The sequence below is a fragment of the Dermacentor variabilis genome, chromosome 9 (assembly GCF_050947875.1).
Source record: "Dermacentor variabilis isolate Ectoservices chromosome 9, ASM5094787v1, whole genome shotgun sequence".
In the NCBI taxonomy this organism is placed as follows: domain Eukaryota; kingdom Metazoa; phylum Arthropoda; class Arachnida; order Ixodida; family Ixodidae; genus Dermacentor; species Dermacentor variabilis.
Window position 1 is genome coordinate 47,695,232 of NC_134576.1, and position 15,988 is coordinate 47,711,219.

At 49.5% G+C, this 15,988-nt stretch overlaps 4 non-coding genes across 4 annotated transcripts; all 4 read left to right on the top strand.

Moving 5' to 3' along the window:
- The first annotated feature begins 7,916 nt into the window (after positions 1-7,916).
- TRNAA-AGC (transfer RNA alanine (anticodon AGC)) lies at positions 7,917-7,989 on the top strand. Its single transcript has one exon. It is a non-coding gene; the product is annotated as a tRNA-Ala (tRNA).
- A 5,058-nt stretch (positions 7,990-13,047) lies between these two features.
- On the top strand, positions 13,048-13,120 carry TRNAA-AGC (transfer RNA alanine (anticodon AGC)). The gene has a single exon. It is a non-coding gene; the product is annotated as a tRNA-Ala (tRNA).
- A 450-nt stretch (positions 13,121-13,570) lies between these two features.
- TRNAA-AGC (transfer RNA alanine (anticodon AGC)) lies at positions 13,571-13,643 on the top strand. Its single transcript has one exon. It is a non-coding gene; the product is annotated as a tRNA-Ala (tRNA).
- A 188-nt stretch (positions 13,644-13,831) lies between these two features.
- Positions 13,832-13,904, top strand: TRNAA-AGC (transfer RNA alanine (anticodon AGC)). Its single transcript has one exon. It is a non-coding gene; the product is annotated as a tRNA-Ala (tRNA).
- The last annotated feature ends 2,084 nt before the right edge of the window (positions 13,905-15,988 follow it).

Consider the following 15,988-nt stretch of genomic DNA (forward strand, 5'->3'; position numbering starts at 1 on the left):
AGGCGGTATCTTCGGCTTCGGTTTGAGGCCCATTCGTCTCGTTATAGCGGTCTTCGGCGACGGCTCGCCGCTGCTCGATGGTTCGGGTGAGGCTTGAGATCCGTCAGTGGCCTCACGAGGCCTCTTTGCAGCTGCTTTAGCGGCTGCTGTCATTTCAACATCCTCAATGCCTTCGGTCTCGTCTTTCGCGGTAGTCACTGATGCGCTTACTAAAATCGCGTCCTTTCTCTCATTGACGTTTTGGTCGTTAGTCGGCTTCCCAACCAGCACGCTCTTTGCCTCGCCAGATTGGCTGTCGCCGGGCCCAGTGGAGTTTTCCTGAAGTGGAGACGCGTCAGAGGGTGTGCTGTCTGCCGCCGGTTCTTCGGTCGTTGCTCGGGATGCTGCATCGGCATCAGCATGGTCCATTATGTGTTCAGCCATCTCGTCGCCTTTAACTGGACTTGTTACCGCTGCATAGGATCGCACGCAGTCTTGTTCTTCGTGGCCGAATCGTCGGCAGAGTGCACAGTGTGGTATGCGACACTCGCGCCTGATATGTCCAGTTCCATTGCACCGGAGGCATAACGGGGGCCTTCCTGGTACATGCACGAGCGCTAAGTTTTCCGCGACGCGCACCTGATGAGGCAAGTCTTCAACTGTAATTCCAGGCTTTGGCAAGAGTGTCACCAAACGGGTGGTGGACCCTTTATCATTACATCCCTGTACCCGCCACTTTTCGCGGGCGATATCTGTAACCCTTCCGTAAGGGGCTAACGCTGCTCGAACCTCGTCGTCGTGAACGAAATGCAACAGCCAATAAAGCTTCAGTCTGATGCCTTGGTTGCAGGGATCATAAACGACACAGGGCTGGTCTTTCACGTTGAATGTTTCTGCCGCAAGCATCTTTTTCTTCGAAGCTTCATCACGGAAGGTCACCGCCCACACATGGTTCATTTGGAAGGCGCCAAGGGCCACCACTTCCGGCAGCAGTGCAAGACGCGCGAGCGCATCTCGAAAGTGCTCGACCCGATACGGCCTGGTTTTAACATCCGCGTGCAAAAATACTGTATACAAAACTGATGTACCTGAAGGCAGATGAGGCAAAACAACTTGATAATCCGGATAAGGCTTATCCGTACACCTGGTGCCACGGCCGAGGGCCGCTGTATCCGCCCCTACGGAGCAAGGCATTCCGCGTCCGTTCACTGCGGTGGCCGGAAATGGAATCACCATCTGTGCTACACCCCCGACGGACAGTGTAGACATACGCTCATAACCCGATCAGCAAATAGCTGCCGACGCTGAAGGAAAACGAAAGCCTTATAAGCGGCGGAAGACGGGTTTTTATGTCGTGCGCAGGTACAAAGGGGCGCGCATTGTTTCACTCATGCAATCTAACGAAACGCGACTCCATAGCTGCAAGAAAAAAAAAAAGGTTGTGGAGGTGCTGGGTATCGATCCCAGTAACTCTCGCATGCTAAGCGAGCGCACTACCATCTGAGCTACACCCCCGACAGACAGTGTAGACATACGCTCATAACCCGATCAGCAAATAGCTGCCGAAGCTGAAGGAAAACGAAAGCCTTATAAGCGGCGGAAGACCGGTTTTTATGTCGCGCGCAGGTACAAAGGGGCACGCATTGTTTCACTCATTCAATCTAACAAAACGCGACTCTATAGCAGCAAGAAAAAAAGTTGTGGAGGTGCTGGGTATTGTCAGGATTGGGGGCTCAATCACATCGCTCGTGATTTGTTGTCAAAATTGGAGTCCGGCATGAATTCGAAGGTAGCTGGCCCATGCCGTCGGCCAACTTATCCACGCTGAGGACGTTGATGAAGGGGAGAACTTTGATGAACGGAAGGACTCTTGATGCGCATATGCCCTGTAGCACGAACCAAATCTTAGCGACGAGAAAGAGGTTGCATACGGTTGCTCTCGCGGACATGCAAAGGTCCCTCCCACCAAAGTGTTTTGTTTTTTCCTTCACATCTGTGGATTGCTCTTTCCAGCAATCTTTCGTGTCCCGAAAATGCTGTAGCGGTACACCGAGGTACGTCATAGGGGTAGTCGTCCGCTGTACTCTTTCTATTTCAGTGGGAAAGTGTTCCCAAACCCCGTGCAATATTCGTACTGATTTTCCGCAATTAACGACACTTCCTGACATTTTACAAAAATTTTTGGCCACATCAACCACTTTATTAACACTTTCTTTATCCCGGAAGAACACTGCTACGTCATCTGCGTATGCTAGTATATTTATTTCATTCGCGCCTACCCGATAACCTACGATTTCACTACACAAAAGTACCTTTGAACATTATGACTCTAAGTATAATGCAAAAAGCAAAGGTGACAAACAGCAGCCCTGTCTCAAAGACGATTTGAGTTGTATATTTTCCGATAATGTGTTATTAATTATAATCTTAGAAACTATTAGATCATAACACATTTTAACACCTTCAAATAACATACATCCAACGTTGACATGTTCAAGTATAAGAAAAAGGATTTTATGCGCCACACTATAGAACGCCTTTTCCAGGTCCAACTGTAATATTGCTACCTTCTCTGAAAGACATCACAACACTCAAGTACCTTCCGTGCCACATGAGTGTTTGTCATAATGGACCGTACTTTTATTCCACACGTTTGGTGTGGTCCCACTGACTTCTGTATGACCGACTGTAGTCGTCTCCCGAGAACTTTCGTACATAACCTGTAGTCTGTATTTGTAAGGCTAATGGGACTATATGCCCGTACCGAGAGTAGAGTTTGAGGGTCTTGACTCTTTGGTATTAATACCACATGGCTCTCATGAAACGAAGGTGGTAGAACTTGATTCTCATATGCCTCATTAATTAACTGATGCAAACTTATTGCCATTTCCTTTTTAAAGCCTTATAAAAAGGGGCGCCTAATCCGCCAGGGCCTGGTGCTTTACCTACAGCTAACTCATTTATTGCTCGTTCTATTTATGCGACAGTAATTGGCTGCTCAAGGTTGAGCCTCGCGTCCTCATCCAACTTTGGAAGAAGCCTCAAAAACTCACTATCGAAACCTTCCGAGTGCTCGCATTTACTGCCTAACAACTCGCTGTAATATTCATAAAAAGCCCGCTGAATGTGTTGGTTTTTACGCCCAATTTCGTTTCGATATATGATGGCTCTTATCTCCTTTCGTGAAGCGTAGCTCTTTCGTCCGAAAACGCTCTTTTGGTCGGTACTTCACCGCACCATAATCTTTCTGAGCGCGCACGTATAACCGCACCTCGATATTTCTCTTGGTCGGCGCTTTCTAACTGAGCTTTTACTTCTTTTATTCCCTTCGCCAAGCTACCTGGGCATGCACCTTCCATAATTAAGTAGAAGTTAAGGTGACACTGCAACTATTTTTCTTTTCTTTGGTCCTATAGAGCTAAACCGAAGGCTTCTCAACCCCCAATACCCAAACACACCTTAAGCAGCCTAACTTCACGAACAGCCTGTCCTTACGCTATTGCAGTGGCGTACTTATCTCATGTACGGTTGCCACTGAACCGTCTGGCCAACTCCACAGGTACGTAATCACAATCGCGCTAGCTTTGTGGTCCCTATTCCGAAAGCCTACTTGCGTCATACACAAAGTTCTCATCACGCTTACTCACATTTGTTCCTTTAATCCACACAGGACACCTTCCTTAAAAGAACAACTACCTTGCGTAACTCACGCACACCACAGAACCCTTAAAAATGCGTCTGCCAATAACTCGTTCTACACACGCTCACTAAAGAAGTCAGAACACGGCCGCCGTAAACACAGACGAGCAACCCAGTCATAAACCTGCTTCCTTCTGTCCACACAGGACACGCGCTAAAGGAACTAAGAACGCTTAGTGCAAATCACGCACTTCCTGAAAACCTACGCGCTTAACTTTAGAAAATAAAAAACACGTAAAAAGGAAGGTTGACTAATACACACGCGCGTTACCATAGGCCCATAAACGATAACCTTGACCTTCAAGTTACTCAGACAAAAAAAAAAAAAAGAAAGCCTATCTACTCATTAAGTAACACCTCGCGAGACTACAGGTTTACATAAAATGCATCTTTCACATCTCGGAGCTTCTCGAACAAAAACACAAACAAAGCTCAAACCTTACACATTGAAATAAATCCTAGTCTCAAATCACGAAAATTATCCAATGCTCGAAAATAAAACAAAACAGCGCTTTATACTTCTACGGAAGCTCTCTTAGCCTCCCGTTCCAAACGCTTACGACTGACTCATACTTTTGAGCCGTGCCCGAGGTGGTCGCGGTTCGAAAGCTTTTCTGGCTACCCAGGAACAACAAAAGGGCTGACACACTATCAACTCCAACACGTTACAGTCTCCTGCGAATTTGCGTCCTGACGCTCCGCTTTCATCCCGAACTCGACTGACCGCGTCGCGACTCCTTATCACCTCGTCTCGTCCTGCCACATTGCGCTCCTTCGCACTACATGCTGCACCTCGGAAAGAACGGCGGAACGACGAGGAACTTAACTGCCCCGTGCCCTTTGTCCGCGTTCGTGCAAAACACGTTTCACGGTCTCTTTTTGGAGGCTGTCCGTTTTATGAGAACGCAGACACCCCATAAATGGACGCTATTTTGCGATGCCAAATCAGCGCTACAGGCGCCAAAATACTTTTTAAAGAAAGGACCATACTATCTGCTCGTGCTGGAAATTGTCGAAATTTATCACAGTGCCGAGTTAAGTGGCCACGTGATCACCTTTCAATGGGTGCCTAGCTATTGTGGTGTTTTTGGTAATGAACTCTCTGACAGTGAGGCAAGATCGGCCTCCTCTTCCTCTGATGAAGTACGGATTGCCTACTCGCGACCTGACACCAACTCCATGATCAAGGCACTCATGCAGGACCTTACAAAGGCTTACAGAGCCCACTCTGATAAAATTCACAGACGTCTATATATGATTGACCCAGACGGTGAATTCTGTTTGCCCCCGAGGCTTACACGGAGCAAAACATCGTTGCTACACAGGATTCGGCTCGGCGTTGCTTTTACCCGTCGCTACGCACACCTCATCGGCCAATCGAACAGACCTGATTGTGTGCACTGCCAGATGCCCGAAACACTGCAACACGTACTGTGCGACTGCCCAGCATATATGCTGGAGCGAAGGACGTTAGACAGTTTCCTAGCCAGCGTTGGCAGACAACTACTGACGGAGGAAGCTATTCTCGGCCCATAGCCTGACACTGAAATTTCAATGCGTGCAACAAAAGTATTGTTGAAGTTCCTGCAGGACACCAAGCTCGACGAGCGGCTCTATCGAGGCCACTGTCTCATGTACATAAGCACTCACCACTTCTCTTATCATCATCATCCAACCCAACACTTTCGCTCCCCTTCCCTCTTCCCCAGTGCAGAGTAGCAGACTAAAGCGCACTAGCTCAGGTCGACCTCTCTGTCTTTCTTATCAATAAATTCTACTTCTCTCTCTTAACTGGTGGCTCGAACGTCTTCGATGCGCCAACATCGTCAACGACGACCGCATCTTTCTTTTGCTCGCGCCTTGGCTTTTTGCCTCTGCCGCCGCGTTTGGCTGCGCTACCTTATTCACCGTCTTTCGGTCTTTACCGCGGTTCCTTCTATGGCGCTTTCTCTTTGATCTCGCTTTCATGCCGCTCTCTCGCGCCTCGTGCTGGCCGGTACATATCTCTTCGGCCCGGACCGGTCTCTTACATGCACTGTCCAAATGATCTTTAACTAAATCATCCCTCTTTTGGTTACCTAGACTGGCGGAGAGATGCACCGATCCCTGAACAATGCAGTTGTCTTGTCGTGAGCTACGGAGCTCGCAATCCTGCGAACTACCCTCAACTGCATCGTCCAGCTCTCATTTTACTTTGACACGCAGATCTGACTCGACATGGGTGCTCGTGTCTGTCGGGTCGACAGTACCCTGCACCTCGCTAACGGCCTCCATAACATGAGATGTGACGCACACGCGCGGTAACTGCGCCAATTTGTTCGCAGCTGGCCTAGCTGTCTCCACAGTCCTCTGTTGGCACAGCACCTCGTCGTTCTCACTGTGGCCTTTAACGGCCTCTGTTGCCACTAAGGCATCGCTAGCTGATAGCACTTCAAGTTCACCAAGGAACGTGCTCCTACTCTCACAGGTACTACTACTTTGCTCGGCTTTCGAGCAAAATCTGCTATCTACTTCCCACTTTCGTTGCGTCCAGCCTACAGATTTCTCAAGCCGCTGTGGACTTCGTGCTTTTAACTGCTGCAAATCTTTTATCTCTTTGTTCACTGCTGCCATTTCTTTTTCAAGCTGTTGCCGTTTTCGGTCACGCTCTTGGCGTTTTCGCTCGCGCTCTTGGCATACTTGCTTAATTGATTCCTGTTCCTGTCTTTTTCTTAGAATTTGGTTACTTAGGTTTTCGATTAGTTTCAAATCATTGCCACTTTGCAGAATAGTCTTACGAATCACTGATTCCGTCAAGTCCTCGTCTACGTTTACCTCGAGCTCTTCACACAACCACAACAGGTCAGCTCCCGTCAAACACATTAGGACCATGGTCGCTACTTTAAGCTTTGGCTCTGCTGTCACACAATACTTGCTGCGATGCTCACGTAAATCAGAATACAAGTAAAAGATCCCAGCGACTCAAATCAACAAACACAGATAAATTGAAGCCTGGTAAATCTTACAGCCAAAACCAAACGCTTACCCACTGAAGCAGCGCCATATCACCAGTCCTCCGCCGTATCCAGTCAGTTGCAAGAGGTGGCCAATCCCAAGTCGCCTCCAACTTGATCAGGATAGCGGTCGGTCACGATGTGCCAAAATCCGTGAGCTTCCGTTGCTGTCTCCGAGTCGTAGGCCGATTTACAAGCTGTGGGCCGATCTCACCGAGCCGTAGGCCGATTTATGAGCTGTAGGCCGATCTAGGAGCCGTAGGCCTATTCCACCGCTGTCAACCAGTTGTAAGATTTGTAGTCGGGCTTGTAGGACGATCGGAGTAACTTGGGGCGACAAAACTAGGCGAGCAGGATTTATTTACATTATTTACAGTTTAAACAAGACATACATCAACAGTCTAGCGTGACTCCCCAATGGAGCCCACAAGACGAAGCATACAGCAATCGAGCACACAGCTCACGAGTACATTTCGAGCACAGAGCACGACGACGAGCACGACACTAGCAGCCGACAACAGCCGCTTATAACCACTCCGTTCGACGTCATCGTTTGACGTCATCGTAGAAAGTCCTGGTGGTCGCCTTTGAGAGAAGGGGGTAGGGGTTTTACACACACACATGCCGCACAGGTTTCAGTGCTCTCGCCGAAGGCAGACGACCTTTGCAGCGCAGTCGTCATGGTATCCATTGTCCCGCCTCCCCAGTAGTCAGGTGGTCACGCCCGACCCAAGCCGGCGCCTCTAAATTCCAGAGCGGACCTCGCACAGCGGCCTCCGCCGCTGCATCTGGTGTCTCGAAAAGCTTATGGGGAGGTTCCGCCAATTACCTCCCCTCGAGAACTCCCCCGGAGCTGACCCCTCGCCGCGTGGCTGCCGGTTATCCGCAGTTCTTTGAACTGCGCCACCACCCCGGTTGGGTTGAAAAACGTGCAGCGGGCTGAAATAGCTGCAGGCCGATCCTAACGATGTCTACACGGTCCGTCGGGGGTGTAGCTCAGATGCTAGAGCGCTCGCTGAGCATGCGAGAGGTACTGGGATCGATACCCAGCACCTCCACAAGCTTTTTTTTTTGCTGCTATAGAGTCGCGTTTTGTTAGACTGAATGAGTGAAACAACGCGCGCCCCTCTGTACCTTCGCGCGACATAAAAACCGGTCTTCCGCCGCTAATAGGGTTTTCGTTTTCCTTCAGCTTCGGCAGCTATTTGCTAATCGGGTTATGAGCGTATGTCTACACTGTCCGTCGGGGGTGTAGCTCAGATGCTAGAGCGCTCGCTTAGCATGCGAGAGGTACTGGGATCGATACCCAGCACCTCCAACCTTTTTTTTTTGCTGCTATAGAGTCGCGTTTTGTTAGACTGAATGAGTGAAACAACGCGCGCCCCTTTTTACCTGCGCGCGACATAAAAACCGGTCTTCCGCCGTTAATAGGGTTTTCGTTTTCCTTCAGCTTCGGCAGCTATTTGCTGATCGGGTTTTGTGCGTATGTCTATACACTTTCCGTCGGGGGTGTAGCTCAGTTGATTCCACTTCCGGCCACCGTAGTGTACGGTCGTGTAATGTCGAGCTCCCTTGGAGCGGCGAATGCGGCCCAGCAGGGCCGCGGTAACAGGACAGATGCACAGGATTCTACGGAATATGACGTTATTTTGCCACAACTGCCATCAGGTTCATCTGTTTTAAATACTGTTTTTCTTCACGGCAGCGTTAAAGCCAGGCCGTTTCGTGCTGAGGACTTCCGAGATACATTGGATCGTCTGGAACTGCTCCCCGAGGTAGTTGCCTTGGGGGCGTTTCAGATGAACCACGTGTGGGCGGTGACCTTCAAGACTGCGGAAGGAATGAAGAAGTTGCTCGCCGTAACTAATGTGACTGTAAAGAATCACCGCTGCCTCGTGATAGATCCGAGCACCCATACTGTCCGCCTAAGGCTCTATTCGCTGCTTTACCACATACAAGATGAAGACGTGCGCGCTGCTCTTGCACCGTACGGAAAAGTGACGGACGTTTGCAGAGAGCAATGGCGTGTACCAGGACTCGGCGATAAGGGCTCCTCGACACGGACGGTTAATCTGCAGCTCAAGGGTGGCGTGACTTTGGACGACCTGCCACACCAGCTACGAGTGTCTGGCATTACGGCCCCTGTGGTGGTACCGGGGAGACCGCCGCTTTGCCTGCGGTGTCAGCGAACAGGGCACATTCGCCGAGACTGCCGCGTCCCACGGTGCAAGCTCTGTCGGCGGTTCGGACATGACGATAGCCAGTGCGCTAAAACCTACGCAAGCGTAGCAAGCCAAAGGAGCCGGGAGGACCCCACCGAGCACATCATGGACGAGGCGGACGCGGCGGAGGCTGCGGGAATCAAGGACAGGCAACCTACGTCGGCAGCTGTTGAAACGTCCGAGAAGGAACTTGCGAAAAGCGTTGGAAGCGACAACAGTGACGTGGCACCTGAACGACGGGTTACCGTTACGCTAACGTGCTCCGTCAAAGACGTCTCTGACACCACTCAAGCCTCGCCGAGTAGCGGTCAAGAAGATATGGACGTCGCGAGCAGCTCGTCTGCGAAACGCCCACACACGCAAGTCTCCGAAGGTGACGAAGGGGGCAGCGGGAAGGCACAGGAGCCGCCCAGGAAAGAAAGTTCGTACCGCCGTCCTTCTTTCAAACCAAAGCCTCACATTCCGCCGGATTCCAGTCGGACGGTACCGAAGGCGCCCCCGTAATAACGAGGGCGTCGCCCAGCAATGCCTGTATGCTTCGTGAGGGACGGGCTGCGGAGTACAATTGTAAAGTTCGGTTGCTCTTGCCTAGGAAAGAATTGTGCGCGTTCCGAGAAATGGCAGGATGTATGGGTTCGCTTGAACTAGTATGCTTGTTTTTATTCTTCTAAAAAAAATAAAGGAAATGGCTTCAAAATCTGTAATAGCGCTACGCATTGGTACGCTTAATGTCCGACGCCTGGGCGCGAAAAGGCGGCAGTACCAGGTGAGCCGGTTACTGCAAGAAAATGATTTAGACATAGTCGCTCTACAGGAAACAAAAATTGAAAGTGAAGAGCGCACCGACCGAATGGTTCAAACTTTTAGAGCGCGGTACCGTGCATGCGTTTCTTGTTGTTGCGGAAATCTTCAGAAATTGTTCCGCAATCTGTATTTGTTTGTGATGAAGGTCGAATGATTGTGTTTGACTTTTCGCTCTGGGATTTGGAGTGGCGTGTAATTTGCATATACGCCCCAAATAATGAAAGAGAATGCCGTGACTTTTTTGGAAAACTTGATGTCTATTTGAAATCTGAGCGCTATATTATCTTGCTGGGAGACTTCAATTGTGTTTGTTTTTCTGACGACCGGAATAACAACTTGCTTGCACGCAATCAAAGCGCAGGTTTCTTGCTCGCAGCAACCCGAGAGCGTGAATTAGAAGATGTTGGTAGGGTGTTTTGCAGTGGAAAGCAGACTGTGTTCACGCATTTGCAACGGGGCAGTCACGCGAGATTAGATCGAGCTTATATATCAGCGAGACTGGTTCCGTTGTGTAGAAGCTATGACGTGAGGCACGTATCCTTCAGCGACCACTGTCTTTTAATGTTCTCGCTCGGCAAGAGAAAAGAAAACCGCCCTTTTAATTGGTGCTTATGGAAATTCAACGTCAAACTTCTGGACGACGCAACCTTTCTCGCGTTTATAAAAGAACGTATACGAGAGATGCTTGCTTGTGAATCCGCGGGGTTTATAGCGATGTGGGAAGAGTTTAAACAGGAATTTAAAATAAAAGCCATTGAAAGAGCCTCTGTGTTACGCTACAATGAAAAAAGAAAAGAAAATGAATTACGAAATAAGCTTAACGTATTGTTGTCGATAAAATGCACACAGCCAGAAGAGTTGTCAACAGAGATAAGGAATATAAAAAATGAGCTTGAAATCATTGATTTGAAGAGATACAGGGGGTCTGTGATACGTTCGCGCTCAGAGCATTTGTGGCTCGGGGAAACGCCCACAAGGCGCGCTTTGAGCGAAGAGAAAAGATACGCATCGCAAAATGAAATAAAAGAAATTGAATACGGCAACGTGCGTAGTAGCGATAGTAATACAATGCAGCGTGTCTTCTTCGAACACTACAGAGAGTTGTTAAGCTGCAAAGGAGCGGTAGAAGCTGGCTTTGATAGCGAATACTTGCCTTTAATGCCGAGGCTAGATGATGACGTCAAGACAGTCCTCGAGGAACCGATTACGTTGAATGAGATCGAAACCGCAATTGATGAACTCAAACCTGGAAAGGCGCCCGGACCTGATGGCCTAGGCGCAGCTTTCTACAAGGCATTTAAGCATGAACTAGCAGTCATTTTACACCGTGTTCTAGCCGAGGCTTATAAAGTAAAATACATGCCACCCTCTTTCCGAAAAACCCATACAGTGCTGATCCAGAAATGCGATGACCCTGTAAAGCTGCTCTCAGTACGGTCGTATCGCCCCATAACATTATCCAATGTAGATTATAAGATATTCATGAAGGTGTGAGCAAGAAGGTTGCAATCAGTGATGACATCAATAGTGGGCCCACACCAAACCTGTGGCATAAGAGGCCGGTCGATACTTAATAACATACATGTGGCCAGAAGTATTCTGGAGTGTTGCGATGCCTGGGAAGGAAGAGTTGGTATGATGCAACTAGACATGGAGAAGGCCTTCGACCGTGTTGTGCACAGTGTGCTCTTTTCTATCCTAGAGCACGTGAATGTTGGAAACATTATATTAGAAGGCTTAAAACTGTCTTACGAAGGGTGTAGCACTAACTTATTAGTGAATAAACAAGTCTCTGGTAATATTAACTTATGTAGAAGCATAAAACAAGAATGCCCAGCCTCGTCCCTTCTCTTCGCAATTTACTTGGAGCCTTTTTGCTTAAAGGTGATACACAATGAGAAAATGCACGGTTTCCGTTTAATGGGCAGTGAAGTCAAAATTCTCTCGTATGCGGATGACGTAGCCGTCTTTTGTGGGGATAAAGAAAGTGTCCGTGAAACTGTTGAACAAGCTCGAACGTATTGCAAAATGTCTGGAAGCGCTGTTAACTGGGAGAAGTGCGCCGGTTTTTGGCATGGCAGCTGGGATGAGAAGCCTAATGTCTTTGAAAATTTACAGTGGACAGTCTCTCCTACAAAATATCTAGGAGCACCTTTAAACTGGCATGATGAGCCTACAGAATACTGGAGAGAAGAAGCTGAGAGAATGCGCCAGAAAACTACGAAATGGGGCGGAAAAAGATTTATCCATATTTACTAGGTCAACTATTTGCAATACGTTCCTTGTTGCGCGAATATGGTATGTGTTGCAGGTGCTCACTATGTCACGAACTAGTGCGCAGAAATTGCATAGAATTCTTACATCGTTTGTATGGAATTCAACATGGGAACGCACAAGTCGTCCCAACTTATTTCACTCACTGAAAGCAGGAGGGCTTGGCTTAGCTCATCTTTTTCTGAGGCAGATTGTCTGAAGGTTTATTTTCTTGCGGGACCAGCATGACCCATTTTTGCGAGCAGTGCTTCAAGTGCGACTGCAGAATGCTCTCCCTGAGTTTATTGTGTCATCGTGTGGCATTACTGGAAGCGGCTTGCGCGGGTATCTACGCGAAGTTGTAAGTGCCTTCAAGATTCTTCGAGTACGTTTCTCTTTTGATTATCTCATTATAGTATCAAAGAAACAATTGTACAAAGATCTCCGTAATGTGATGCTTCCAGTACCTTTATATCGAGCCATTTTTTCTGTCATTCCTGGTAAGGATGTTTTATAGAGAGTTAAAAAAAAGCCGGTTCGGTCGTCTGTGAAAACTTTCTTTTTTCAACTCCATAGTGGCACGCTCCCAGTCAAACCCTGGCTGCAGGAAAAGGGCTTTTTTCTTCCCTGGTCAGTTGACTGCATTTTATGCCGCAAGCCAGAAACAGTAACACATTTATTCCTAGACTGTTTAGATTCAATTTTTCATTGGGAAGACCTCCAGAGAACGCTGAAAAAAGATTTGCCCCTCACACCATATGGAATTAACTTTCTTGCGGTTAACAATGACAGGAGTGTGCCCTATGACATGTTCATGGTATAAAGCATGCACAGCATGTGGAAAACAAGAACGGCTGTCAGACATGCAGATCCTATTGTAGGATCGGTAAGAGAAAACTTCATTGAAAGCATTGCCTGTATCCGAAATGTGTACCAGTCCGAAGACGAACAGCCAACATGGTATCCTGAACTTAATGACCTACTGTCATTAAAACGTTTTTAGCAGTGTCGCGTCAACAAGCTACTGGTTGCCGTGTTTAACATTTTTGTGTTGGTTTCTCTGTTTTGTTTTGTCACATTGGAAATAAAGAAAAAAAAGGGGTGTAGCTCAGATGGTAGAGCGCTCGCTTAGCATGCGAGAAGTGCTGGGATCGATACCCAGCACCTCCACAGCTTTTTTTTTCTTGGTGCTGTAGAGTCGCGTTTTCTTAGATTGAATGAGTGAAACAATGCGTGCCCCTTTGTACCTGCGCGCGACATAAGAACCGGTCTTCCGCCGCTAATAGGGCTTTCGTTTTCCTTCAGCTTCGGCAGCTATTTACTGATCGGGTTTTGAGCGTATGTCTACACTGTCCGTCGGGGGTGTAGCTCAGATGGTACAGGGCTCGCTTAGCATGCGAGAGGTACTGGGATCGATACCCAGCACCTCCACAGCTTTTTTTTTTCTTGGTGCTATAGAGTCGCGTTTTGTTAGATTGAATGAGTGAAACAATGCGTGCCCCTTTGTATCTGCGCGCGACATAAGAACCGGTCTTCCGCCGCTAATAGGGCTTTCGTTTTCCTTCGGCTTCGGCAGCTATTTACTGATCGGGTTTTGAGCGTATGTCTACACTGTCCGTCGGGGGTGTAGCTCAGATGGTAGAGCGCTCGCTTAGCATGCGAGAGGTACTGGGATCGATACCCAGCACCTCCACAGCTTTTTCTTTCTTGGTGCTGTAGAGCCGCGTTTTCTTAGATTGAATGAGTGAAACAATGCGTGCCCCTTTTTACCTGCGCGCGACATAAGAACCGGTCTTCCGGCGCTAATAGGGCTTTCGTTTTCCTTCAGCTTCGGCAGCTATTTACTGATCGGGTTTTGAGCGTATGTCTACACTGTCCGTCGGGGGTGTAGCTCAGATGGTAGAGCGCTCGCTTAGCATGCGAGAGGTACTGGGATCGATACCCAGCACCTCCACAGCTTTTTTTTTCTTGGTGCTGTAGAGTCGCGTTTTCTTAGATTGAATGAGTGAAACAATGCGTGCCCCTTTGTACCTGCGCGCGACATAAGAACCGGTCTTCCGCCGCTAATAGGGCTTTCGTTTTCCTTCAGCTTCGGCAGCTATTTACTGATCGGGTTTTGATCGTATGTCTACACTGTCCGTCGGTTGTGCAGCTCAGATGGTCATTCTGCATCCGGCAGCCGAGCTGTTCGGATCGTAGGGTCATGGCCTCGTCCGGGGTAGCCACAGCGACCACTTTTGGTCGCGGAAACAGGATCACCGACGACGATAAGGATTATCCGTTTATTTTGCCTCAGCTGCCGAAAGGACGAGTTGCCTTTAACACCGTGTTTTTACACGGTGATGTACGCGCAAGACCTTACAAGGTCGAAGATTTTAGAGACGCCCTTCTGCCGACGGGACTGCTGCCGGACGTGGTATCTATAGGGGCGTACCAGATAAACCACGTCTGGGCGGTGACCCTGTCTGACGCCACTGCGACGAAGCGCCTCATGGCCCTTAAAGAACTGCAAGTGAAGGGAAGACGGTGTGTCATCGTGGACCCGCAAGACCAGCAGGTGAAGCTTAGGCTTCACTGGCTGCTCTATGGCGTTGCAGACGAGGACATACGGACGGCGTTCATGGCTTTCGACAAGGTGGAGGAGGTAAGCCGGGAAAGGTGGCGCGTCCATGGCCTGGGCGACAAGACGTCGACAACCAGGACTGTGCTTCTAAAGCTGAAAAGCGGCGTGAAAATGGAAGACCTTCCTCATCAGGTCCGCGTCGGCGGAGAGCTGGCATTGGTGGTCGTCCCTGGTCGACCCATGCAGTGCCTGCGCTGCGAAGGCACGGGGCACGTGCGCCGGGAGTGTAAAGTTCCGCGCTGTTCTCGCTGCAGACGGTTCGGTCATGTTGACGCCGACTGCGTCAAATCTTACGCCGCCGTGACAAGCCCAGCAGTGAACGACGTGGCCGCAGAGCACGTCATGGACGTGGTCGAGACGGAGGACGCCGCTACAGGCATCGGAGACCTGGTACCGACAGCGGCAGTCGGCGAGACGTCGACCGTCGGCGCAGAAGGCACGGTTGCTCAAGGTACTGAGAAGCGGAGTGGGAAGGCGCAGGGCGCGACTGCTGTGGGCCCCGCGACGGGAACCATTAGTGAAGACTCGCCCGACAACGGTACGACGGCAATGCAGCAGGACGAGGCTGTGAAAGACGGCGACCGGACTGAGACTCTTGGCGGCCCGGTCAAACGCCCCCACGACCAGACCAAGGACCAAGGCGAGGGTGCGACCAGCACCACCGAGGGACCACCGACAAAGACGCCCCAGGGGAGGCGGGTGGGCTTCAAACCAAAGCCGAATGTGCCGCCTGAAAGAAAGCCTGTGATCAAAGTGTCGACGACATACAATGCCGGGAAGCCGGATGGCCCCGGAGGCGGCTAGCCAAGGGCTGGTCGTCAAGGGTAAGCACCATGCTCCGGGCCTACTTTTCTCGCTAGATGAAGATGGATGAAATACCGTCACTTAGTATTGCCACACTAAATGTGCGAGGGTTGGCGGCTAGTCGTAGGCAATGTCAGGTCCTACGGTTGGTAACGGACCATGACATAGACGTACTAGCCGTCCAGGAAACCAAGGTTGACGGAGAGGAGGAGACCGGGAGCATGGTGCGACGATTCACGACTAGGTACTTTGTGGTGGTGAGTCATGCGGTAGGCACCTCCGGGGGGTGTATTCTTTTTGTGAAGAAGCTGCCGGGTTTACATATTCAAAGTGTGTGGTCCTGTCTGGATGGAAGGATTGTTTTATGTGACTTTACGATCTCTGACTTTGAGTTTCGCGTCATATGCGTTTATGCGCCGAATTCTGTGGACGAGCGTGTCCTCTTTTTTTCGAACCTCTCACAATGTGTTTGCTGTAATAAGCGCGTTGTGTTATTAGGGGACTTCAATTGTGTGTTGAGTGCTAGAGACCGAGCCAACAATGCCGGCGTGCGTGATAGAAGTGGTGACGTTTTGTCAAAATTAATTAATGAAAATGAACTTGATGATGTT